Raw genomic sequence first — 27,284 nt, forward strand, 5'->3', positions numbered from 1 at the left:
CATGGGACTGGAAGTACAAGAAAGATACAAATTGTAGTTGGTGGCAGAATACGTCAGCTGAGCGTGAGTGATAGATCAGCAAAGAATTTGTACTTGACAGAGTTCTCAATTTGTAACATTAATTGTTTTCTAAATATTTAGCACTGAAACAAAATATAATTTTGAAGCTTAGATATCCTAAGAAATTAAAAATTCTTTCTACTTTAGAAACCCCTCCTTTTCTGATTGGGGTTTTTTAGCCTTTATTGTCAAGGCCTCTGGCATTCTGGTGAAGTTGGTTGGACCCCTTCCAAAAATAGCATTTTAAAATTTATAGGAAAAAAAGAGAAACAATTATAACAACTTTTTTGAAAAGTTCCAAGATCCTGGTTTAGAATCCCTGCCTTATTCCTTCATACCTTCATTCAACCTGGTTCATCCTGTTTGTAATATAGGAATATTTTAGCCAATGATGATTTTGATCCTTTGGAAACAGTTGTGAATCTAAATGAGTTTGTGTCACTTTGGAGGAAAGTATTTTACTTTACTTCTTCGAACTTAACCACTTAGGGACAGTTTGATTTTTGTGTTTTGGGAACCTGAATAATTAATTTTTAGGTTGATCTTAGAGTCAAGCCTGAATATCCTAATATTTAAAGGCAGCTAGGTGGTGCAGTGGTGCATAGAGCACTGGGCCTGGAGTCGGGAAGACCTCAATGCAACTATGAAGAAGGCACTTCTCCTCCTGCCTCATTTTCTTCATTTATAAGTCAGGGATAAAGAGAGCACAGATCTACCTCCCTGTTGTGAGGATACATGATGGGCTTTTTGCCAACCTTTAAATGCTGTAGAAATGCTAGCAAGTATTATTTATGTTCCTTATAATAAATGTTATTGACTATAACTTCTCTTCTTCCCTATACAGAAATATCTTCACTGTAGATATTCTAAAAAATTTGTGTATACGTTATGGAAGAGACAATAATAGTGAATTTACATGTAGTATTTTTTTGTAGATTTTAACTAGTGACTGAACAGAATCCACCTACTAGCAGCTGCTGACAGTGGCCTTCTGCTTCACAAGGTGGCTGGGCTCTTGGGCCTTCAGGGCAGGTAGGGCAGCCCCCAAAGTTTGGGATGTATACCTGAATATCCTTAAAGGCCAACATCTGGCCATGCCTTTTCATTGATTGAACTTGTTATTCTAAGGTTTATATATGAAAACATTTATTAGTTCATGGGAGAGGAGATAGAGAGTCAAGGATGATGATTATTCAAGGAGGGAATGTAGTCTTCATGAAGGAAGGGAGGGAGGCAACATAGGGAAAATAGCTTGAAGTCAAATTAGAGATGGCTTCCAGTCTTCTCTCCAAGCCCTTTACCTTATCTTCTGTTCTTAGTTTCTAGCTGTTTTTTTGCCATGACACCTGACCTTTCTGTCCTAGCATACAGTTCACTAAAGAATAATTTAGTGATTTTGATTTCAAGTTCATGCTAACTTTGCATGCAGGATGAATCTTTGTTAGTTTATGTCCAAGTTTTTATAACCTGGGTAAAAGCCTTCTAATTGCCTCTTTTGGGGGGGGGGGGGAGAAGGGGAGATAAGTACTTTGACTTTGTCCTTTGAGTAGAGCTGCTCATTTCCTGTCCAGGACATTTTTAAAGGGGGAACTCAGGCTTTTTAAGCTTCTGGGGGCATTTTCTTCAGCTAGGGTGGAATACTACTGTCTTCTTTACAACAACTTAGAATTCTTGTCTTGCTTTCTAATAAGTTTCTGGCATCATGTTGCAGAATGTTCTCATTTTAGTATTTGACTCTTGTTTGGATGTTTGACATGTTAGGTAAGAATGAAAATGGGCAACAGTGTTCATTGAAACTGCTTCAGAATGAATCTTTTGGGATTGTTTTGGGGTAACAGTGATCATTAAAACTTTGCTTCAGAATCAATCCTCTGGGATTGTTTTTTTGGGGAGGCATGGTGGTGGTGGATTGTTTTGGTGTGAGACCATGGTAAGTGATTTGAGTTACATAGCAAATGTCAGGTGTCAAGGTGGTATTTTTGAATTCAGATCCTCCAGATTTCACTAACCACTGCGCCTTCTAGCTGGTGGTGTTTTAGGAAAAAATAAGATTATAGTATCTAATCAGCACTAAAATGAATGACTAAAATTTTTCTCTTCCTAAAATAAACTTAGCCATCCACCTAGCCTAGAATAACAAATATTTGAGAACTTCGTGTTATATCTAGCTTTCCCTGATATACCCTGCTCTTTCTGTGTATGGCTTCCTACAACTTTCTAAGATCTTGGACTTGGACAGGGGAAGGCCTTGGAGGGGAGGTCAGCTGATCTATTCCCTTCTTGCAAGGGTATGGATTCCGAGAAATGGCCGCAACACCTTCTCATCTTACTCGTGAGATGAGCTTCATTAGTTAAAGGCTGGATAGGGGAAGCTGCCACAGAAGTGATTTGGCCAAAATCGCTCACTTGGGCTAGGTCTTGAGACCCTGCCTGATGCCCAGGCGAGCACTCTTCCTACTACACAAGTTGTCTCTCTTTGTTGGAACATTTTTGAATTGACGTATGAAGAATAAAAGAAGGTTTTCTGGAGTTTCATCAGATGGGACTTAGTTATTAAAGGACCCCAAGGATTTTCTGGAGGGCCCTTATCTGTCAGGCAGTCAAGCAGTCTCCAAAGCATCGGCCCTGAGGCCAGGGCTCCAGGGAGATCCCACAGCAGAGATAGCGTTTTCTGGGGCATTCTTTAACTACATATTTCAGTTAGCCAGGTGTAGAGTTAATTTAATTGTTTAGGAAGAAACTGAAATTAGGTGGTTATGGTTGAGCAAATGTAAATTATCTGCTCAACTGTTTTTATTTTAATTGATTATTTAATTGATTGACTATAGCTAATGACATTTTTTTTCAATCATGGTCTAGAATTTAGCATTTAATCTTTTCCCCTGCCTTTATGCATTTCCTTATCTAGCCTTCCTAAAGATACATATTTCATTTTTAAAAATTTTGAAGAAATAATTTACCAGAAAAGCCATGTTGTTCTGTCACATCGGGGTACTCCTTCTACATTTGGTGTTGAACTTGTTGTTTACATGAGAGAGGATGTGAGAAAACAGCAAGAAGGCTAGCTTGGCTCAATTGGTGAATGCAAGGAGAGAGTGGGCATTAAGTCTGACAAGGAGGGCCTTTGATGATCAGAAAGGGCTTTAAAAACAGGACAAAGAGCAGAACCCAGAAGCTAGTTGAGCACCATAATGACCTCCTCTGCTTTGTGTTATGGAACTCTGTTTGGCAGCTCTTTGAAAGGAGAGAGGCCTGGAGGCTGAAAGCCCCTTGGCCAGGGAGACAAGATCAAGGTCAGATCTTGGCTGATTATATTGTGTGATGAGGAGAAATCAGTCAATCAGGATTGACCAGTCAGGTAAGAATTGAGGAAATCGGGTGCCATGTAGTGAATGAGTGTTGGTGAGCACCAAGACCAGCAATTCCATAATTCTTGCTCTAGGATGGGAGTAGGGGTGGGACACAAGCATTTATTTACTCACTGCTCACTTTGTGTGGGTCATTGTGATTAGGTAATAGCAGTCTCTGTTCTCAAGGAGCTCATCTGATGGGGAGACAACATGTAACTATATCGATAGGGAGAAGATTATGCAGAGCAGAGGAGAGGCCATATTCTAGGGGAAGGCCCTGACAGCTGGAATACCTGGGAACAGTATCTCTCAGAGGTGGCTTTTACCCATTCAAATGTCATCTATTACTCCATCTTCCATTTCTGCCTCTGTTCATGGAACCCCAAGCATTTCCAAACTTGTAGACATAGAGCATATCTGTATAACTTTGCTAATGTCCTATCAAGGAGCTTACGTTCTATTGGGGGAGCTGCCCGCTACCAGTGTATGTAACTATGTATGTCATTAATACAAAGTAGGGAGGACAGAAAGAACCATGAGAGGCTTTCTGCAGAAGATGGTGCCTGAGCTGATTTTGAAGGAAGTGAGGGCTTTGAGGCAAAGGTAACAAATTAAGATTAATACATCCAAACCTAAGGGATGACCAGGGTAAATCCTGGGAGAGGAAAGATGGAGGGGAGCGTGAGCCTGAGAGGGGTGGGCAATTTGGCTGGACTGGGTAGGCTGGAAAGTTAGGCTGGGCCCATGTTGTGAAGTTTTGTATTTGATTCTAAAACAGTAGGGAACCACTAGAGTTGATTGACTAGGGAATTGGCTGCTGCCTGTATGGAGGCAGGGAGACCAGTAAGGAGTCTGCTGCAGAAAGTCTGTACTAAGGTGCAATAAGACTAGTCGCCTTACATCCCTATACGATAATTTGTTCAGCCATTCTCATTGATAGCTACCGCTTTTGTGGTCATTTTTCTTCTCTAACAAAAAATGCCGCTATAAATATTTTTGTGTCTTATGACCCCAGATAAGAAAGCATCAGGAAGGTGACCGGGGCTGAAAAGAAGTTAAGGAGACTGAGGAAATTGAAGGCCAATTGAGTGACCTTTTCCAGACTTTATTCTCCGTGATCTCTTTGCAGGCCCTTTCTTATTGATATCAACACTCTCTTCTCTCTGGGTTTTCTGACTCCCTTCTCCCTTCTCCTTCCTCTCTGGTGGCTTCTTCTTTGTCATTTCCTCCTCCTTGCCCTCTCTCTTCAGGGGTCCCTGAGGCTCTGTCTTGGGCGATCTTATGGAGTGAATGACCAGCGCTGGGCTGACAGTTATCAGATGGCCTGCCCTGCCCCAGTCTCTCTGCAGCTTCCTCTCTTGCACCGGCCGTTTTGATGTCTCTGACTGAGCAGACATCTTAAACTCAGCATGTCCAAGCATGAGCTCGTAGTCTTTCCCCTGACCTCCGGGCCTCTCCTCTTTTTCTTATACTTTACCCGCTTGTGACCCCTTTTTAACTGAGAAGTTTTTATGAGATCCCAGGTCTGTAAGTATATAAAATAGGCATACAATCCAAACACTTGCTGATAAGGAGTCATACTTTCATGACCTCCACATTCAGTGAGACCCCATCCCATCCTCTCACCCCCCGAAGCCTAGCTGTCACTCCCAACACAATCTCTTCTTCCTTCCCTCCGTCCCCCCCAATCCAGTCTGTTTCCCTGGCCTTTGTACCATCTCCTGAGCCTGTCTTCCCTCCTCCGCCTTGCTGCTGCAGGCTCTCATCCCCTCCTGCCTGGGCCACTTGGGAGAATCTGCCCACCTTGACTCTCTCCCCCAAAGTGCTTATCTGATCATATCACCCTTTGCTCAATGAGCTCTACTGGCTCCCTGTTTCCTCCAGGGTCAGATCCCCAGATCAAAGCCTTTCCTAACCTAGATCCTTTCTACCTTTCTTTTCCCTTACTCCTTGACCTGTACTCTTGGATTCAGGGACTCTGGCTTCCATTCTGTTTCTCAGCTCTGGATATTTTCTCTGGCTGTTGCCAGGTTGGGAATGCTCTCACTTCTGATTCCTGCCCAAGCCAAATCCCATCTTCTCTTGGAAGCTTTTCCATATCCCTCTTAATTCTAGTGCTTTCCTCTTTCAGTTATTTCCCATCTATTCTCTCTGTAGCTTGTTTGTAGATGCATTTGTTTGTTATCTCCCCATTAGAGAGTGAACTCCGTGAAAGCAGGGACTTTGCTTCTAGTGTCTAGCACACTTACTCACACAGAGTACAAATACTGACTGGTTAAAGGAGATGGGTGAATGAGTTTGAAAGAAAGAAGACCTCAGGTTTCTCCGAAGAAGTGGGGAAGGGGGAGAAGAGAGGGGTGGGGAGAAGAGGCTTGCTTTCTCTGCTCTCAGTCTGGCTCTGTGGGATGCATGAAGGTTCTGTCGAGCTCAGGACCTGTTAGGGGTTAAATAACAGTTTAGTGTTTGTACAGTAGAGGCACTGAGGGAACGTTGTGTCAGGGAAGGGAGTTCATCACATTTGTATTGCATCCAAGGTCAGCTGAGAAAGGTCAGAGCTGAGAAAGTCCCAGGAGGCTCCAGGCCAGGGTCCTCACTTTACACAGAGAAGCCTTGCTCAGGGTCCCCGAGGTGGTGGGCACAAAACCAGAATTCTGGGGCCGGACTTCTGACTCTCAGCGGAGCAGTTTCTCCACTCCTTAGAGCACACCTCTTTAGGCAGGTTCAAAGAAGCACATTCTCCCCTTATTCACTGAAGAGGTCGTGCTTTGTGGGCTGAATGTGTCCTTGGTTTTGAAGCTACTCTTAGCACAGATTAAGCCACATGGGCTTCCAAATAAGATCTGTTTTTGAATTGGGAGGCTCTTTCACAGTGGCATCAAGGCTCAGCTGAAACCTTCAAGGCCTAATTAGATTAATACATATTAACACATGGAGTGTGCCTGAGTAAAGTAATGATTATCTTTCCCCAAAATATTATAAACAATATTTCTGACTTAATTTATTCTCATTTGGTGGACAGTAATAATTCTGAGTCTGAAGATTTAATTTAATATGGTTACTATTCTCTCAGGCATAGTTAGTACATTGCAGTAGTTGGAAATTTGTGTTAAGATATGTAATGTTATTATATGCTTATGGATTATTCTGTGATTAATCCATTGCATGTAGAATTCAGTTGTAGTTATTTGTATATTAAAGACTTTGGAATTAAGCCCTTGTTGCAATCTGCCTGCATTCATTAACTTTTGGAAGCATTCATTTGGATAAGGAATAAAGTCTTTATACTGAGGAGATTTTATTATTGATATTAGGAGATAATATTTTTCTTTTGATAAAACTGGCTGGCCTAGATATATTTTTTCCCTGCAGACCCACTCTTTGTTTATGATTCAAAATGTGGGACAACCTAGTTTAGTTTTCTTACTGATTTTACCCACAAGCATTTGAAATAATCAATAGTTCTAACCTGGTGACTCATATTCAAAGTGTTGTCAGAAATCTTATAGGTTGCCCCTGGAAAGACTTTGGGCAGCCACTATACCCTGGTTCCATTCTTCCTCAGGGTCCTCGAGATCAGTTGCATGGAAATAATGTACAGAAGCATATCTCAGAACCTTAAGGAGGTAACTAACCTCTGTCATTATTATTTATGTGACACTAATTTACTTAGTAAAATTTACCCAGAATCACCAGATTCATAGGGAGCTCAAAGGTCAGCTGTCCAGTCTTGTTAGGCCTTTTGCCAACTTGTGCTGGAAGAGCTCCAGTGGAGCAAAGCCTCTGCACTCACTCCTAGCAAGCCTGAATTGGCTTCTCTGTAATCTCCAGTCGGCCTCTTAGTTCTGCTTTCTGCTGTGAGGCAGAACATATTTATTCCCTCTTCTGATGAAGTACTTCCCACTCCTGCAGATAGCTATTCTCTGTCTTCCTAAGCCTTTCCTTCTCTCTAAGCTAACTGATCTCCAATGGTGTGGCCACGAGACCTTCATTATCTTGTTTTCCTCTCTAGGTACTTTCTGACCATCAGTGTCTTCTCTAAAATCTGGTGCCCAGAAACTGAACAGAGTACTCCAAATGGGGCTGATCTGGACAGCAAGGCCTGGGCATGGCACATCTTGGTGCGTGTCACATGCCTTTCTTGGCTGCCACATCATACTCCTTTTGTGCTTGGAAGCATGAAGACAGACACCTTTATGTTTTCTAGACAGACTGTCTGACCAGCTCTCTTCCTCTTAGTGTTTGTGAAAGTGCTCTTTTGAATATGATATTTTCATCTCCATTAAATTTATCTAACTAGATTGAACTCAGTGTCCTACTCTATGGAGGTTTTAAAAAATTCTGATTCCAGCATTTGATAATGCTATTTCTGACTTTGTTCGAGTCACTGATTTTAAACGTTCAGCAGGACAGGCCGATTCCACATCACAGAAGACTGGGATACTTCATTTGAATGGTTGATGTCAAGACATTAATTAGTGTGACTGCTCTTTAGGTCCTGCCGTGCAATAAAATAATACTTTTTTTAAAAGCATTTCAGTGTTCAAGGCTTTTCATTTTATTCTTATATAGCAGGCCTATAAAGGAACTCTTTATGTCTATTTTGTTGTCACTATTAGCACTAGAAGGACCAGATGTATCAATTAATGCAAAATTTTTTATGATCTTTTAAATAAAAATGTCCATATTATCTATCTTATTTACCTTATAGCTTAGAAAAAATTCATAGTTAATTGACCCAGCTAGGTTCTTTGAGAGATTCTTAAATTCTGTTCCTTCTTTAAAACTCATCATAAATGAGGCTCTTCCTGCTTTTCCAGCTTTACTTCCATCCTATATTCTGTAGTTCTGTGACCTGGACCTCCTTGCTGTTCCACATACGAGGTACTCTATCTCCTGATTCTTTGGTGCTTTTGGTGCCTGCTCTTCTCTGTGTCCTGACTTCCTGTTTTCCTCCAAGCCTTAACAGACATCCTAGCTTTTATGAGCAGCTTTTCCTGGATTCTCTCAGTGCCTTGTGCTTTCTTTTTCTCTGTTGATTTCTCAGGATCTATCTTGTTTGTACATAGTTGTAGGATGTTGTCTCTCCCATCAGACCATAAGCTTTTTCAGGACAGCTTTTATTTTTGCCAGAATGGGCCTGGTCTGGAGCTGAGAACATTGAGGCACTGAGGTTAGTTTAGGAAGGAAGGGTGAGATTCCGAAGTGTGGAAAAAATCTTGGATGCTGTTAATACTGAGTTAATGAGATTGTGAGAATATTGATAAGTACCAATCTTATACCCACTTATTTATATATAAAAAATCTTTGAGTCATTTAATCTAGTCCCCTTTACAACTCTAGTGGACCATGTCCTTATCTTCTCACAAGTAACTAAACAATATAAAGGATCCAATTTTGCTTATCAATTGTTGATGATGGAAAAATAATTTGGTTTAGTAGAGGCTTTTTTAATAGCAGTCAGCCAGCTTCAAAACACATAAAAGGGAGGTGAAAAACGAGGAAGAAAAGGTGACCACTTAGCATCCTGGTGCCCAGTCTGGAAAGTCCTAATCAGAACTGGAAGAGGGGTGAATGTTGAAGGTCAGCCTGGGCCTGGACTCCCTCCCCAAAGTGGAGAATTTCACCCATGGGAGAAGGGGATTCTAGAGATGTTCTGGAGTGAGAAGTCAGCAGAAGCTTGGAGACACACACCCAGAGAAGGGAAAGGGGGTACACTTAAGGAGTGGTGAATATTTGGAAATGATATGATGTCAAAGACCTTTTCCGATTAATTTTTATAAACTTTTTTTTGTTGCTGTTGTTGTGGCAGATGTACTTAGAATAGTTCTTGAGTGTTTGATCAAAGTGATCTGGGGCTTGAAAAGTGAGCTCTCCATTATTCAGGGTCAAGCAGAGAGGCTGGACCACTAGGGGATGTAAAGGGTTTCATGACCTCTGAGATTCTATCTAACTTGGAGAGTTAGTTCGTTAGTCTCTTCAGAAAATTTGGCTGATGACCTAAGATGAGACCTATTTTAAGAATGCTTCTGGGGCATCTAGGTGGTGCAGTAGATAGAGCACCAGCCCTGAAGTCAGGACGACCTGAGTTCAAATCTGGTCTCAGACACTTAACACTTCCCAGCTGTGTGACCCTGAGCAAATCACTTAACTCCAATTGCCTCAGCCAAAAAAAAAAAAAAAAAATGCTTCTGATATCAATACTCTTATTCTTACTTTATTTTTGATGGTATCAGGGTGATAGAGATCATCTTAGTTTAAATTTGCCATTTTCCACTGTCGACTATTTTCAACATTTTCTTCTGTATTCAGAGAACTATGAAAGGCATTTTTATCACATTGTATAAAGGCTTTGGATTTGACGCTGAAGATGTAAGTCTCTGTCTCCTGAGGATCTTCATAGTTAAATTGAGAGAGAGTAATCACTTGAGGGTTGGCCACAAGGAGCTGATAATTTTTGGCCCTCATAATTCATTAAACTGTTGGTTAAGTTGCAAAGTGGTTACAGTAGGCCTTCGTGAAAGGGGACTTTCTGGTGCTTGGATTCCAAGTCTGAAGCTCCTTCTGTTTTATCTGTCAGACATGAATCCAGAAGAGTGCTGCTTCCCGAACACTTAGGAATTGTTTGGGGTTAGCTTCAGTATAGGAAGCGCCCGGACTGTGTGGCACAGATGGTGTTTGCCTCAGTTCTTTTTTCTCAGCTCCCCACAGAAGAGTATGCAGCTGGAGCTCTTTGTTTGTCTTGGGAGGTGTCCCAGTGATTGAATTGCCATCACAAATGAAATCACTTGAAGCTCACCTGCCTCTGCTTTATTCAGAGAAAGAAAAATGTGCCTGTTAAGTCCAGTCTTGTGCCAGGGCTGAAGTTAGGCTGGTTTCTACTTGGCACATTTTGTTGCTATCTCAGGTTAGGTTCTTTCTTGTCATGCAGTTTGTAATAACAATTTGGGGAAAGAACGTAAGCTTGTTGCCGATATTGACAGCTGAAGATGGTTAGACTAAGGAGAGAGAAGCTTTCATCATGGTTGTACTTGAAGTCAAGTGTTTCTAACACTGGGAAGCTGGAGAGAGCTGTGCTCTGAGGGGGCTGGCTGAGTGGGACTCTGGTGTTGCCTTTCTCCTTTACATAGGGCAGCCCCCCTGTCAGTTCTTTTCTTCACTTGGGAGAAAAGAATTTCTGCATTAGGTTTCATCCCAGTACAAATGGCTGATGTGCTTTCTACATGACTTTATTCGGTTGCTAAAGAACTATACTGATGTTTTGGGCTATTTAGTTGATTAGAATCAGAGAATTTCAGAGCTTAAAAAGGTCCTTAGGGAACTGTCCAGTCTAATTTCTCTTCTTACAGAGTAGGAAACTGAGGCCTAAGGAAGTTGTTGAAGTACTTTTATATTTCAGCAGTTCCTTTTTAAAAAATTAAACAGATCTGATGAACTCATAAATTATTCTGTTTTATTAAGTTATAAAATTCTTAACTCATATACTATTTATGTTTGCTAATTAAGTGACTCATATTTCTACTAATTAAACAATATATAATAGAACAGGAAAATCTTTTCTTATAGTTTTAATATGTGAAATTAAGCTCATCAGGAAATTCCTGGGTAAGATTTAAGGCTTTAGTTCCTGGGAACACAAGGTGCTCAGCTTGCTATTAAGAAGTTCATAATAAGTGGGTGGCTGAAATCTGTCTTTATTTTGTCCACAGATCCTAAAACTATTACTAGTTGAAAATATGTACCTTGACTGATTTATCTTGTTCTCGCCCTGATTTTGATCAGTAACTGACATCCATGTATGAAAAATGAAATAAATGAAGCAAATATGAATCATTTAGGACAGGAAAATAGTTTTGTAGACCCCACAAGAGACAAAGTTTTTTTTTTTTTATTTATTATGTGTGTATGTATGTATATGTGTATGTATGCACACACGTATTCTTTGATAGGTATATATTTATGCCATAAAGAGAAAATAATCTATTCTAAGCAATTAAATTTATATTTTAATTTTTCTCCAGTTACATGTGAAAAACTTTAGCATTCATTTTTTTTAAGTTTTGTTCCAAATTCTCACCTCTCTTGTCCCTTCCTTGAGAAAACAAGAAATTTGATATAGATTATAAATGTTCAGTCATGCAGAATGTGTTTCCCTGTTAGCCATGTTGTGAAAGAAAATACAGATCAAAAGAAAAAATAGCCCAAGAAAAAGAAAGTTAACTAAAAAAAAATACTTTGATCTTACATTTAGACTTTTATTAGTTCTTTCTCTGGAGTTCATTGTAATTTCTTTGGAATTATCTTGAATCGTTTTATTGCTGAGAATAGCTAAGTCATTCACAGTTGATCATTGTACATATTGCTGTGACTGTGTACGGTGTTTTGCTGGTTCTTTCTGCTGTTTCATTTTACATCAGTTCATGTAAATCTTTCCAGATTTTTTTGAGAGTATCCCATTTGTTATTTCTTATAGCACAATGGTATCCATCAAAATCACATTCTACAACTTGTTTAGCCATAATCCAGTTGCTGAGCATTTTCATTTTCCAATTCTTTGCCATGACAAAAAGAGCTATTATAAATATCCTTCTCCCCTCCCCCCCTTCCCCTTTTTAATCTCTTTGGATATGTGGTAGATGTATTGCTGGGTGAAAGAGTGTTCATACTTTTATTGCCCTTCGGCCTTAGTTCCAAATTCCTCTTCAAAATGCTTGGATCATTTCACAGCTTTACCAATAGTACATTTGTGTCCCAGTTTTTTTATATCCCCTTCAGCAGTTATTTTCCTTTTATGTCATATTAGCCAATCTGATAAGTGTGAGGTGGTAGCTCAAGAGTTGTTTTAATTTGCATATCTAATCAGTAATGAGAGTATTTTTTTCATGGGACTATAGATAGCTTTGATTTTTTTCTAATGAAAACTGCTTGTTCATATTCTTTAACCATTTGTTAAAATCTAAATAAATGATTTCCACAGTATTCTCCCCATTTAGTAGTGTGGGGTCCGGTCAAAAATGAGAGTGAGGTTAGTCTGATATGACCCACCTCTACTTTATGAAGCTGTGTTTACTGACTTTGTCATTTAGTCTGTTTCTCCTCATTCTTCTTATTTTCCAGATGAGAAATTCAAGGAACAGAGAGATAAAGGGATTGTTCCAGGGTCACATAGCTAGAGTAGCAGAATTTGGAATGGACACAGTTTTTGTTCTTTATGATAAGAGTGGTAACTTGTCTGTGAAATCTTTATTAATAACATAGTAATTTAAATTGGGATAGTCATTTCAAGAACTTTAGATTAATTTGAAAAGCAGACTTTAGATACAGTAAGCTTTTCCCCCAAATATTCTTTTCTTATGAACTCAAGAAACATGAATATTTCCTTAGACAAAGAATATAAAACAAGGCTTGTCTATGAAACTGAATCTCTATTTACACACAACTTGTTTTTTAAGCATATATTAAATTTAACCTGGTCTTACCAACACTGCTCTTGTTGTCTGTGTCCCCTTCTGAACTTCTTCCTGTACTCTCTCTAAAAAGTTTCATTGTTGATCTGTGTTTTTACAAAAATCTCTACTTTTTTCCTTCTTAATGATCCCCCTCCCTATATGTAAATGTAATTAAGCAAAAGTAGTTTACCTATTGGTCTTGTCTAAAATGTTAATGAACCTTTGATGAAGATATAGGTGTCACCCATGTTGGTATGCTCATTAAAATATTGTTGATATATTGAAATGGTTATAACTTCCCCAGATGGTCTTTTGATTTTAGTTGAAGGAATATAAACCTCCACCTACCCCACTCCCTTTTATTCACTTTGGCATTAAGTGGCTTTTATTTATTTTGGGAAAAAAACAACAAACCAAACCTAATTTTTGCCATTTTCTTCTTTTGTGAATTCTCTTTTTAATCCTTCAAAAAAAAGCTTCGAATTTGAAAATTACAGATGAGATTCATCATCCTTTGATTGAAAAGCATGTAATGCCAATTTTTACAATGCAAGTGCCAGGTATTTAATTTCAGTCTTATGAACTATACCTCTGCCATAAAAGATGAGAATAGATTTTTAACTAATTGGTTTTTCTATATTAATATCTTGGTCATTTATGTGTTTCTGACTGTTTTAAAATTTGCCATGTTTTCATAACGGACCAAAGATGGTTAGTTTGAAAGGTTGTTTGTTTGAAAATTCTGAACCCCAAAGGTGGCATTTTGTTCTGAAGGGAGTTTGGATAACTCAAACTCTGGTTCTGTTTGTGTTTTGATATTTGTTATAAATTCTTCAGTGGAAATACTGACATAGTCTTGTTAATGGGACTTCATCTTCTAAAATTATATCCAGTCACTGTGCAGTGTAAGTACTAGTTGTTGATTTACCCATATCAATTTCTACACTTCTTACCTCCTGTTTGTTTGTTTTATAGTGCTGTGTTAGCATTAGCATTTGGAGTTTATACTATATGTCAGCCAAAAAAAATATAACATGTTTTATCATAGTATGCTTAATTTATGTTGAGGCTTTACTCATTTATTTTCCTCAATTTTTTATTTTTTCCTCAATTACATGTAAACAAAAAATTTTAGCTTTAAAAAAATTTTGGTTTCAAATTTTCTCTTTCCTTTTCCTTTTGAAAGGCAAGCAATTTGAAATAGATTATACATGTATAGTCATACAAAAGATTTCCATATTAGTAGTATTACTAAAGGAAACACAGACCTAACCCCCCACCCCCCCAACAAAACTCAAGAATAATAAAGGAACTTTAAAAAGTATACTTTTAAATCTGCTTTCAGACTCCAGTCTGGGAGTGGATACCATTTTTATCATAAATCCTTTGAAATTGTCTTGGATTATTGTATTGCTGAAAATAGCAAAGTCATTCACGGTTGATTATTGTACAGTATTGCTGTTACTACCTGCACTGTTTTCCTGGTTCTGTTTGGTTCATGTAAGTCTTCCCACGTTTTTCTGAAAGCAACATACTTGTCATTTCTTATGACACAATAGTATCACATCACAGTCATACAACCACAACTTGTTCAGCCATTTCTCAACTGAGAAATGGCTTTTAATTCCCATTTCTTTGCTACCATGAAAAGAGCTGCTGTAAATATTTTTTTGTACAAATAGGTCCTTTTCCCTTTTCTTTGATTTCTTTGGGATACAAGCTTAGCAATAGTATTGTTGGGTCAAAGGGTAAGCATAGTTTTTATCATCCTTTGGATGTAGTCCCAAATTGCTCTCCAGAATCTTTGGACCAGTTCATGGCTTCACCCACTGGGCATTCATGTCCCTATTTTTCCACATCCTAACCCTTAGCCCTAAATGTGCGCATTTGTCATTTTCCTTTTCTATCATATTAGGCATTCTGATAGATGTGAGGTGGCACCTCAGAGTTTTAATTTATTGTTCATTCGTTCAGTTGTGTCCAACTCTTTGTTACCCTCTATGGAGTTTTTTTTTTTTTAGCAAACCAACTGGAGTCTTTCTAGTGAATTAAGGCAAACTGAGGTTAAATGACTTGTCCAGGATCACACAGCTAATGAGTTCCTGAGGTCAAACCTGGGGTCAGGTCTTCTTGACTCTAGGTCCAGTACCTAACTCAGTGTTTTAATTTGCATTTCTCTAATTACTAGTGGGGGCAGCTAGGTGGCACAGTAGGTAGAATGCTGGGTCAGGAGTCCAGAAGACAACTGGTCTCACTAGCTGTGTGACCCTGGGCAAGTCATTTAACTCTTTTGACTCAGTTTCCTTATCTATAAAATGAGCTAGAAAAAGAAATGGCAACTATTTCATTATCTTTGTCAAGAAAACCCCAAATATGGTCATGGAGAATCAAATACAACAAAAAAATCACTGAACAACAGTTAGTGATTTAGAGTACTTTTTTCATGTAACCCAAGATAGTTTTGTTTTCTTCTGAAAACTGCCTATTTATGTCCTTTAGCCACTTATCGATTGAGGAATGGCTTTTATTTTTATAAATTTGACTCAGTTCCCTGCTTTTTTGAGAAATGATACTGTATCAGAGAAACTTGCTATAAATTTTTCCCCAGTTTCTTATTGCCTTTCTAATTTTGGCTACATTGGTTTTGTTTCTGCAAACTCTTTTTAATTTCATGTGATCAACATTGTGTATTTTACTTCTTGTGTTTCTCTATATCTTGTTTGGTTTTAAAGTCTTTCCTTATCAATAAATCTGGCAGTTAACTTATTCCATGAGCCCAATTGACTTTTTTTTTTAAAAGAGAAAAACCAAGACAATGAAAAGTGATGATTTACTTGTAGTCACTAATATTTAATGACCCTGTTTTTTCATGATATTGTTTATAATCAAAGGGTTTTGCAAAGTGTCAAATAGCTTGTCTCTAATTTATGACTTTAATTTTAGAAACCATTTAATTTTGCTCCAAGTATAGGTCTTTTTCTAGTTACCACTTTTAGCAGTTTATGAATCTGTAAGTCATAGTTCAAGAAGAAATCTTGGAGGGTCTTAATGGTATTATTTTACTACACTTGATCTTAGCCAAAAGGCCGAGAAGCGATTAATGGTATTATTTTAAATATTATTCTGAGAAGCCTAAGCTTGTATAACATTTCTCTGAAAATTTTTCACTTATATAACTCCTTTTGGGAGAGGGGAGGTCAACATATTAAAAACCAATGCACCATAAAAAATCAGTACTCTTGAAAATATGATATTTTAACTGAAGATTCAGATTTTTCTAGTTAATGTATAGATTTAAAAGATTACTCAGTTTTGAATATGAGCCTAAACACCAGCCTCCTTAAATTCAGAGGGTTCATTACCAGTTGGCTCCAGGCTGCTTTTGGCCATAGCTGCTCTTAAAGACGGCCAAGTTGTAGAGGTATAGAATATTATTATAGTATATTTCACTTTTAAAAGCACTTGGGGAACCAGTTGGGGGACAGGAGTTGGAATTGCTCTTTTGAGTTTATCTAGTCTCATGTAATCACTTTATTTTACTAGTCAGAAAATCGTAGCCCAGAGAGGGCACTGGCGGAATAGGTCTTGAGTTGAGATTCAAACTCAGGTCTTCTGATTTTGAATCCGGGGCCATTCTTAACTGCTATGTCATGCAAGTGCCTTATGTCTTCTCCCTACTTTTGCTTTGTTCTCTTAAGAGACTCTAATGGGAGAGTCACCTTGGACCACAGATTGATGGACTTTTCTAAACCCATTTTATATGAACATTGGTCCAAATTGTCCAGATCCCTTTACTAGAAAAAGAAAGAGACATGATCTCTTAATAAAAACTGATGGTCCTCTAGCCCTTTAAGGTCTGCAAAGATGTGAGTCAGCCCCATTTATGTGTGTGTGTGAGTAAGCTGAGGCTCAGCATGGGTTGTACCTTTTCTTGGAAGCTGCTGCCGCCCGGGCTGAGCTGGCCAGGCTCTGCCTGCCATCCTGATGGGGAAAGACACTGATAAACTATTTAGGCCGGGGTGTTGCCAAAGTGTAAAGATGATCCAGGAACCAAATAGTTAATCAGTTTTTCTTCACCAGGAAAGGAGAGAGGAACAAGAATTACAGGGCTCCACATTAGCACAGTAGTAGTTCATTTTGTCCTCTCCTATAACAGCCTTGCGAGAGAAGTGCTATTATCCCCATTTTTACAGTGGAGGGAAATCAGGCAGGTAGAGATGAAGTCATTTGCTCAGGGTTGCACAGTAAATGTCAGAAGCTGCATTTGAACCCCAGTTTCTTGCTACAACCCTAGGGCTCTGTGCACTGTGCCACCTAGTGGTCAGAGATGGGCAAGTGTGAAGACTCCATACGCAAAAATTGGTAATTTCAGCACCAGTCTCTGGACTACTGTGTGATATCCGATGCGTTATACATGATTCTGTGCCAGAGAGCATAGCAGCTGTCAGTGTTAAACCCGGTCCTCAAAGCTTCTGGTGAGATGGGTTTGAAAGGGAGGATCAGCCATCTTTGACAGGTGAGGAAATGAAGGCCAGGCAGGTTATGGCACATACCTAATGAGTGGCCTAGGAACCCTGACGCCCAGCTTCATGCCTTTCCCATTAGACACAGCTGCCTGCAGCCCTCGGAAGGATTCTTGATTGGGAGAGACAGTCACGGACTTCTTAGTAGTGATGGCACCTTTGGGGAGGAGAGAGACCGACCTGCTGTAGATAGCCCTGAGAGCAGGCAGGGACAGGTGTGGCCACTGCGGAGATGCTGCCACAGAGAAGCAGCTGGCCACGTATGAGTGCTACCCTGCAGGGCAGGGAGAAAGGGCAGAAAAGACGTAGCATCTTTTGTGTTTAGACAAGGTCAGTCAAGATTTTAACCTTGGGATGGGAGCAATATCTTTAACCCCGTCCCTCCAATCCAGGTTCATCCAAAAGACTGAGAAACCCAGATCATCTTTTAATCTCCAAACTGGGTCTGTGGTTCCTTGTCTCTTGGTTCTTCTAACTAGAATAATTATTTGTTTTGACTTAGAGGAAGCTTCAGAACTACCTGGTAATGTCGTATGAGGTTTCCCTTGTTTATATCTTCTTATTGTCGCATTAATTTTAATCTGCAACTGATTTTGAAAAGGGCAATGAATCTGTCTGTGTTTCTACTGAGCTCATGCCTCGCCTGAATTGGCCCTTCCGGTTAGCTTGGTGTTTCTTTACCCTGGTATTTGCTTCTATTGTGCTGGTACCCATAACAACACCAACTTACTGCCCAGAAATTCAGGGCAAGTATACTTTTTCCCTGATGGGGATCATTTCCTGTACAAAAAGTGAGCAGTTTTTGTTGGTGAGCTGGGTAGTGTGCTGGTGGGAGAGCTTTCTTCCCTTGGGACTCCTGGCCCCAGATCTCATTCTCCTGTTGCTGATCTACAGTGAGCTGAATTCTTAGAGGTTGGGCCCATGGTAGCGCCCTTTATTGAGTGTAAGAAATATTCAGCATGGGACTGAATGCTTGTGCAGTTACGTTGGTTTTATTTTATGTACTGGATTTATAATGCCAACTGCTCAGTGTGGCTTGTGGTACCAGAGAGCTCACTGAGGCCCACTGTCTTAAGTACGGGCCATTCCTTGTGTACCTCATTGTGTAGTCTACTCTGCTTTTCTTCATTCCTAATATAGAGGAACCTATTTTCATAGTAAATGGGACCTTTTCAGTGAATTATTTTGTCTTATTGGGATTGAATGGAAATTTTCAGAAAGTGAAATAATGCCACCTGTCTTCATCTTTCCCATTCATTGCCTTTTAGAATTCCTGATCCAGGTAATATATTCTAGAGAAGGGAATCTCATTTGTATTTCTCTGCATTTAGAATAGTATAGGATTAGTTTCCATAAATTTCCTGCAAAGCACCTTTTCTTTTTTTTTTTGGACCAGGAACAAGATATAATGGGCCTCATTTGGGATTTGATTGCATTTCTTGACTTTATTATATCACTCTCTTGGGCCGCAAATGCCTGCCCTATATAGTTTAACACATAACTCTACAGAAGCATGTTAAAAACATTATATGGAACTTGAAATCAAATGGGAAGGGACTAAGGGATTTAGCTTGACCAGTGTCCTCATTTTATTGATATTCTGTTGATAGTCCAATGGAAGCTCCCAGAGGTCAATGACTTGTTATTCTGATCACATGGTTAGTTAGGGGCAGTCAGGTCTACAACCTCAGCCTCCTGGTTTTCATTCAATACACGTACAAAGCATATGTCTTGTTTATCCTGCCAGACTTTTAGTAACATTCTAGTAGGGCTATCTTATATTTTTCTGAATTCAAACATTTTAAATCAGAATGTAGCAGATCTAAATGTACTTGAATCATTTCTGAGATTGAAAAACTCTGCAAGTCATTGAATCGGCACACTTTTGTTAAATATCCCATAGAGATGGTTGCAATAGATAGAGCACCGGGCTTGGAGTCAGGAAGAACTGAGTTCAAATTTGGACTCAGATACTTACTAGCTCTGTAACCTTGGATAAGTCACTTCACCCTGTTTGTCTCAGTTTCCTTATCTCTAAATATTCTGGGAAAGGACTGAACAATAAGTTTCACGCACAAAAGGTATGTAGTAAAAAATGACCTATCCCATCCTTGCAGTCTCTCAGGGGAAAGAAAGTACACACAGATAGGTACATGCAGAATAAATATGAACTTATTATGAGAAGAGGGGTAGGTTTTAGCATCTGGGGATAACTCGGTATGTAGGAAGTGATGCTTGAGCTAAATCTTGAAGGAAGCTAGGGATTCTAAGATGTATCAATAAGATAAGAGAGAGTGCATTCCTGGCTCTGTATAAAGGATGAGGAATGAAAACTGGAATGATGTACATGAGGACAAGTAAAAAAGTCAGTTTGACTGAATAATGGAGTTTTCGAAGGAATAATAAATCTGGAAAAGGAGAATGTAACCCTGTTGGGAAGGTCTTTTCATGACTATCTGTACCAATTAGCTAATTAGTGTATATCGTTTTATTGTTTGCCTCTGATACACTCTCTTTGAAAATACCTTGTGATAACAGAACTAGAACTACTTCCCAGAGAGCTCAAAGAAAGAGGAAATAGATCTTTATGCACAAAAATATTTATAGCAGCTCTTTTTAATGTCAGAAAATTGGGAATGAAGGGGGGAGAGAGATGCCTATCCCTTGAGGCATGACTGAACAAGTTAGGTAATATCAGTGGAATAGATACTATTGTGCTGTTAGAAATGACTATATAGATGGTTTTAGAGAAACTCGGGAAGATTTGTATGAACTGATGAAGAATGAAATGGACAGAGCCAAGAGAACAAGTCATATAATGACATTGTAAAGACTTCTCTCAACAACATGACAAGCACCATTCCCTAGAAAAACACGAAAATGGCTAATATTTCATATAGAAATATATTTCACAAAAAGTGATTACATATTTGTTACAAAGACTTATTTTTACTTTTTTTACCCCGATGATGAGGTGAGAGAGAAAAAAAATGAAATGAAATGGGAAAAAATATCCCTTATGAATAGAAAAGGGCAGGTTCTCATCCCTGTCTTAAGCTGAAAGATGAAGTGACTTGCTTTGGGTGGCTGAGAGGCCAGAACCCAGTCAGGCAGTGCCAGAAGCAGGACTCTTCTCTGTGCCCAGCACATTCTCTTTGAAAGTTAGTCTGCCCTCTTGAGGCTGTTTATGCATCATTTTATGTTTAGTGCTGAGTGTTTCTGGCCAGGGAGTCCCAGAGCACATGTTCACATTTTCTGCTACTACCTTGCTTAATGAATTTGCTTAATGAAGCTGAGCAGTCACGTATTTGTCCGAGTGCCAGCCTCTCTGACCCTGCCTATGGGACAGTTCTCTTTCTGGGCCTCAGTTTTTCATCATTGAAATGAGGGAAATTGGACTTCATGGTTTCTTCAGGCTTTTTGGTCTAAATCCCTGATCCTGTACACTCCTCTTAGCATTAACTTCTTCCTCATCTGTAAAATAGGGCAACAGCTCTCGACCTGTTTCACAGATAGGCTTTAACCACTAAAACAGTGAACAAGCAGAAGGGTACTGGATTGAGCTTCATAAGAGCTGGGCTTTGGATCCTGAGTCTGCCACTTTTCTAGTCAGGACATCTCTAAGCCTCACATTCCTTATCTCTACAAATTAAGGGATGGGCTTTAAGCTTCCATCCAACTCTAGTTTTCTGATCCTATTTCTTTTGTGTTTTGTAAAAACTTAGGTGAAAGGATAATACAAATACTTGTTCTTAAGTTGTGAACTACAGTTTTCTAATCTTTTTTCCTACTTTTTCTTTTCTTTTTTTTTTAAAGTACGAGTTCGTAATGTAAAATTTGAGGAAGAAAATGCTTTTCATAGACTCATGTTGTGGGGGAGGAGGCCACTGAATAAGTAAATAAACTTCCCAGCCCACATACTTCTGAGAATAGGATTGTTTGCTGGGGCAGTACTGGGCAGTACTTACCAATAACTGATGTTAATCTGAGTCTGTACTTTTTATAAAACAGTTTCCTCCAACTACCAGGTGAACAGAATCACAGGATCAGAGCTGGAGGGGTGCTCCAAGATCATATGATCCAATCTCCTCAAATTAAAGATGAGAAAACACTTCGTATACTCCCATGTGCCCCCCTTGTCCATGGTGCCAACCTCCTTGCCATTCTTGACTCCACCCTCAGTCCTACAGCCAGCAGAGACTGGAGCTTGCTGTTCCATGGCCGTAACACCCTCAGTCAGATCTCTGCTCATACAGCCACCAGCCCAGCACAGGCCTCCATCACTCCTTATGGCAGTGGCCTCCTAATTCAGTTTTCTAGCTTAAACCTGTCCCCATACTAAGCCATTCTCTGTAAAACTGCCAATAGGACTTTTCCTTTAGTTCAGTTCTGATTACACTCAAGAAACTCCAGTGCCCCTGGGCTCAAACATAAGCTTCTCTGTTTGGCTTTTAAAGCTTTTTGTGACTTGGCTCCAGTGGACCTTTCCAGCCTTGGTTGACTCTACCTTTCACTCATTCAGTGGTCTAGTCAAACTGGCCTTGTTGCTGCTGCTTACACAGAGCACTCCATGTTCTCCGGTCTCCAGGTCTTTGCATTGACCAGCCCCATACCTAACATGCTCTGCTCTCCCTTCTCACTTCTTCAGGAGGATCTCTTGCTTCTTCCAGCACTCAACTCAGGTGCCACCTTTACCTTTGAATGTAGTTCTACGAACTTTATTGTTCAGTTATTTTTTAGTTGTGTCCAGCTTTTCATGACTACATTTGAAATGGTCTTAGCAAAGATACTGGAGTGATTTGACATTTCTTTCTCAGCTCATTTTACACATGAGGAACTAAGGCAAACGGGGTGAAGTGATTTGTTCAGAATCATACAGCCAAAAGTATCTGAGAGACTGGATTTGAACTCATAAATCTCCCAGACTTCAGGCCCAGCACTCTATTCACTGTGCCACCTAGCCATCCATTGTTGTTTCAAAGACAAGATTTACAAAATTCAAGAAAAGATTATTATATTATATGCATAGTAGTGAATTTTTCAACCAGAGATAGGTTGCAATTTTCACTAATACCTATTTTGTAATTGAATTATCATTAAAGTCTCGTGCTAGTAAGTGGCAGCCAGTGCTTGAATTGAGGTCTTTTGACTTTGAAAGACTTGTGATCTTTCCATATAGTGTATATGCTGCTTTGGAGTAGATGCGCACACATCTACTGAAATCTCCATGTCACATTTAGAAACTGTGAAAAGAGAAGGTTTTTTATTTATTTAGGAGCCAGAGGATTATTTTTTCTTGGTCAGTAGTTTGTTTATAAATGCCTTTCCATATTTTTTTCTCCCAGAGACTGAAAGAATCCTTGTTAATGTATCAGATTCTCCCACAGATCATTTTGAAAACCACTGTTTAGGTATATTTTCTAATTTTGGTTTATAATTGCATCTTTCACTGTGTGTTCCTCACTCTTCACCCCTCCCTTTCCCAAATGGGGAAAGATGTGTACAAATAAGAATTTGAAAGATTTTATAACAGTCTTGATTTCTTTTAGAACATCAGACTAAATTAAGAAATGGTTAAGGAGTACTACAATTCATATTCTTCATATTGCAGGTTTGAATTTGTAAAAGGCAGGCAGTGCTGTGGGCGAAAAGAAGAATGGGTGATAAAGAAAGGGATTCTCTGCCTTAATTGTGGGCTATATTTTGCAATTTTATTTTTTACAAAAGTTGAGATCTTCCAAAGAAAAGATTTTCGTTAATAAGGATAATTTTAGTTGCTTGAGTTGTGATTTTAAGTCATGAGTTTCTATTAATTTTAAGATAAAAGTCCTGTAAGTTTTTTTCAAGCATTATAATTTAGGCTTATTGCCTGTAGTTTACACCAGTTATTAGCAAGTCATATGCCAGTTTCCTCAGTTGGACTTGAAATTGCTTTTATCCCAGATCACTTTGTTTTGAGAGTTTATAGTTATTCCATTTGCATTTTCTTTGAGATTGTCCCCAAGCTTTGCATTTAAATTAAATATTGTTATGGGATTTCTTTCCTATTCATGAGTTGGTAATTTCCTTGGTGAGGAGTGAGGCATAAAATGGAACTATTCCTTCTCTTCTTCACTTACCCAAGAAACCTAGCAGTCCTCTAGAATAGTTAGATGATGCCCTTGCAGTCAGTGCTTCTGGATTCACATCCCTTTTCTGATGCCTACAACCCTGTGTGAATTTGGGCAAGACTTTTTTTTTTAAACTCCTCTGAATTTAAGCTAATTAGAGAGTTGGATGAGGTTCTGAGGTTCCTTCTGATTCTAGATCAGTGATCCCATGATTTTTAGCTTCAGCTGTTCTTGCTGTTTAATAGGTCTATTAATTGCCAAGGAATTTTGGAGAGAGACTGAAAGTAGTTGAAACATTTCCAAAATGGACAGTGGCAAGTTCTCTAGGGCTCATGCTCTTCCTGTTGACTTTTTTTTTTGCCAGCAGAAGTCAGTTTTATAGCTAAAGAATCAAAAAGAAGTTGATATAGTGGAATGATTATTGTGCTGAAAAAAAAGATGTCTCTTCAAGAGTTGGCTTTGTAGTGATGGATGTATTCTTTGCTCTTTCATTTCTATGTACAGTGAGGGCTTCGGTTTAATTGTGCATTCAAAACATCTTGTGTATCCTTTAGTTTGGTGCAGTATTTGGATGTCTTTTCAGAATAAGGAATAAAATAAAATAAAAGAGATAACAAAGGAAACCAATTACATTGAAATAAATTTCCTACTTAAATTCCCAGATCCCTGAATCTACAGACTGACCTCAAGCTAAGAATTCCTGGGCTAGATGATTCCTGAGGGCCCTTTGCTTCCTTGGACTGTTTACTTCCCATAAGGATAAGGTAGCTTAACACACTTGACTCTTATGCCATACTGTGGAAGTCCCAGGCCTTCTGTGGTTTTATGTATCTGGCTGGCTACATCAAGGATTCATGGGACTAGTAAGTGAATAGAAAGAAACCCAAATGGCATGACTTAAAATCCTGAGTAGAAGTGTCTGTAATCATTCATCAAACATTTACGAATTTCCTTCACTATATACAATGGACTCAGTTTGCCTTCTGCTTTTAAGTATTTGATGTCAATGCCTGTTCACCCTCTCCTGAATAGTTTGTTAGTTCTTGTCTATACAGAACTGTTGTAGCCTGAGCCTCTTGAGATCAGGGACTGTCTTTGGCCATTTTTTAATAAACACTTGTTGACTTGAAGAGGTAATTGAGAGACATAGATGCCTGAAACAGGGCCCTGCTCTCTGGGAGTTTAACTTTTTAGGTCAATAAATTTATCTAGTTTGTGTAATGCCCTCTGCTACATATGTAGTTCAGGATATCAAGACAAAAGAAAAAAAATCTTAGTTTAGGGAGATCTTATTGAATGAGCAGATAGACAAGTATGTAGCTAAATTTGTTGCAGTGAAGGTGGAGATGGCAATCTAGTGACTAAGGTCACTAGAAGTTTTTGAGGATGGAAGGTTCTGTAGCTGAGGTGATGCCCAAGCTGAGCCTTAGGAAGAAAAGAATTCCATTCTAGTTGGTAGAGACGAGAATAGGAGGCCCGTATCCTGGGTGTGAGACAGTGTAAAGTTCAGGAAACCCCATATAGTCAAGTTTGGTTGGAATGTAAAGTATTGGGGAGTGGGGTGTGTGAGAAATGAAACCTTGGGAATGATCCTTAGTGCCAGACTAAGCAATTTTAAAGTAAATTTAGAATAATTCTCCCTTGTTTTTTAAGCAGAAGAGATATGGTCAGACCTGACTTGAGGAAGATGATTTTGGAAGTTATATGGAGGATGGTTTGAAACTGGGGACAGACTGGATAATGGGAGACTCATTGGGCCTGGGCAGTGGCAGGAGGCTGGGGGACTGAGGGAGTAAAAATAAGGAGCTGTGGTAGTGAATAGAAGATGGGGGTGATGCTGAGGGAGAGGGAAACTCAAGAACTCTTCTTAAAGAAAAAATGTTTTCCAATCAACAACAATCCTCTCTGCCCATGAGAATGAACAAACAAGCCACCCTCGGTTGCCCATGCACTAGTCTCAGCCTTGCCACAGTGTTGTTGGTTTTTTTTTTTTTAAACCAAAACCTTTTAATAAGCTGGTTAAACAAAAAAATAGCCTTTTTTTTTTTCTTTTTGGCAGCTTTTTGGTATTTGGAGGTTATTTGGCTTAGCACGATGTTCCCGTGTGGGTGATTAGGTAGGAGCCTGGTTTCCTGACTGTGCATCCAGCCTCTTTGTCCAACTCCCTCTAATGTATTTATTCATTAAGGAATGGATACTTTTTTCCTTGGAATTTCGCTTGAAATTGGGTTTAATTTTTTTTCGTCTTTCTCTCTTTTCATTTAAGGTTATATTTCTTCCTCCCTAATTAATTATGTACTAAGCTAGAGTGTTGGTGCTAGTTTAGTTACAGGCCTTTAGGGAAGTTTGGATTTACTTGATAAGAAGAGCTGCTCAGCTTTTGCTTATTATCCAGGCCTAACCAATATAAATTAGTTGAGAAAGAGGACAGTATTTATTTACATATATATACTGTTTTTCCACTTATATGTAAAATGATTTTTAAAAACATTTGTTTTTAAAACTTTGAGTTCTAGATTCTCTCCCTTCCTCCTCTCCCATTGAATTGAGAAGGCACATGTGAAATCATGTAAAACATTTCCATAAAACTCAATATTGCAAAAGAAAACATAGATCTCCATAACCCTGTCCCCCCATCAAAAAAAAATACTTAAGAAAAATAAATTTTTAAAAATGTATGTTTCAATCTGGGTAATGTTTGTTTTTAACCTTTTAATTTGTCTTTATTTTTTTTCTTGTTTATTAAAAACTATCCTTCCTAGTTCTAAAGATATATTACTTTCTCTCGTGTGATTCCTTTTAGAATTCTTTCCCTCCATTTTAGTTTAGACAAAACAGGTTACAGAGAAACTAGAGCCCCCTGGGTAAAGATACCCTGGTTGTTCTGGAATTCTTTTCTCCTCACTTAATCTATTACTTTTAGATTTTCAAAATGGAATTGATTAGGGAAGATACTAGGGCATTCTGGAGAGTGAACTAATTGAAGAGAAGGGAAGGCAGCTATTTCCTCTTGATAGCCCCACGTTGCCCCCTTCCATGTTCTTGTTACTGAGGTAACTGGTAGGTTGGCAGATAAAGTGCTGACTTTGGAATTAAGAAGACCCAAGTTCAAATCTAGCCTCAAACCATTACTAACTCTAATCATGGAGAAGTCATTTAATTTGTCTTCCTCAATTTCCTCAGATGTAAAATGAGATCATGATAGCACCTATCCCACAAGTTGTGAGGATGGAATGAAACCATATCCTATAGTGCTTAGCACAGTTCTTAGCACACAGTAAATGCTTAAGAAATTTTGTCCTCTCTCCCCTCCCCTTCCCATACTGCAATCAGGCCACCAGCCTCGAATCATTCCTTTCTCTTTCCTTTTCATATCCCTCAGTTAATATTCATATGTGCCAGACAACCAGCCATTTTCCTCACTGGATCAAATGATTATCTGATTGAAATGATCTTCTGACTTATCTCACATCATCACTTACCCAAAGGATAATTCATACTGGATGTCTTCTCTCCCCTCCCCCCCCCTTCTTTTTTGGCCAAAGGCACCAACTTCCAGTCGCCTAGACTTTCCCTTTGTCTCTCCCCACAACCTCTGGCTTTCTGTCTTCCTCCCCCAAATACCTACCTACTTACAAAGGGATTATGTGGCATGTAGTTTCAAAGCTCTTATCACTTCTCTCATCGATTATTTCAGCATTCTGACTGATTTGTTTCCTCAACTTATTCTCCACTCCAGTACCTCCACGTTTTACCCAACGATTCCCCTTCGCAGTCAACTCCAGTATCTTCCTT

At 39.0% G+C, this 27,284-nt stretch overlaps 1 protein-coding gene and 1 pseudogene across 5 annotated transcripts in view; one reads left to right on the top strand and one right to left on the bottom strand.

The window, feature by feature from the left end:
* MTMR3 (myotubularin related protein 3) overlaps positions 1-27,284 on the top strand; it is a 169,667-nt gene that overhangs the window by 28,591 nt on the left and 113,792 nt on the right. The window lies entirely within an intron of this gene.
* On the bottom strand, positions 15,894-15,954 carry LOC127546154 (uncharacterized; annotated as a pseudogene).

Source organism: Antechinus flavipes, chromosome 1, assembly GCF_016432865.1.
Source record: "Antechinus flavipes isolate AdamAnt ecotype Samford, QLD, Australia chromosome 1, AdamAnt_v2, whole genome shotgun sequence".
In the NCBI taxonomy this organism is placed as follows: Eukaryota; Metazoa; Chordata; class Mammalia; order Dasyuromorphia; family Dasyuridae; genus Antechinus; species Antechinus flavipes.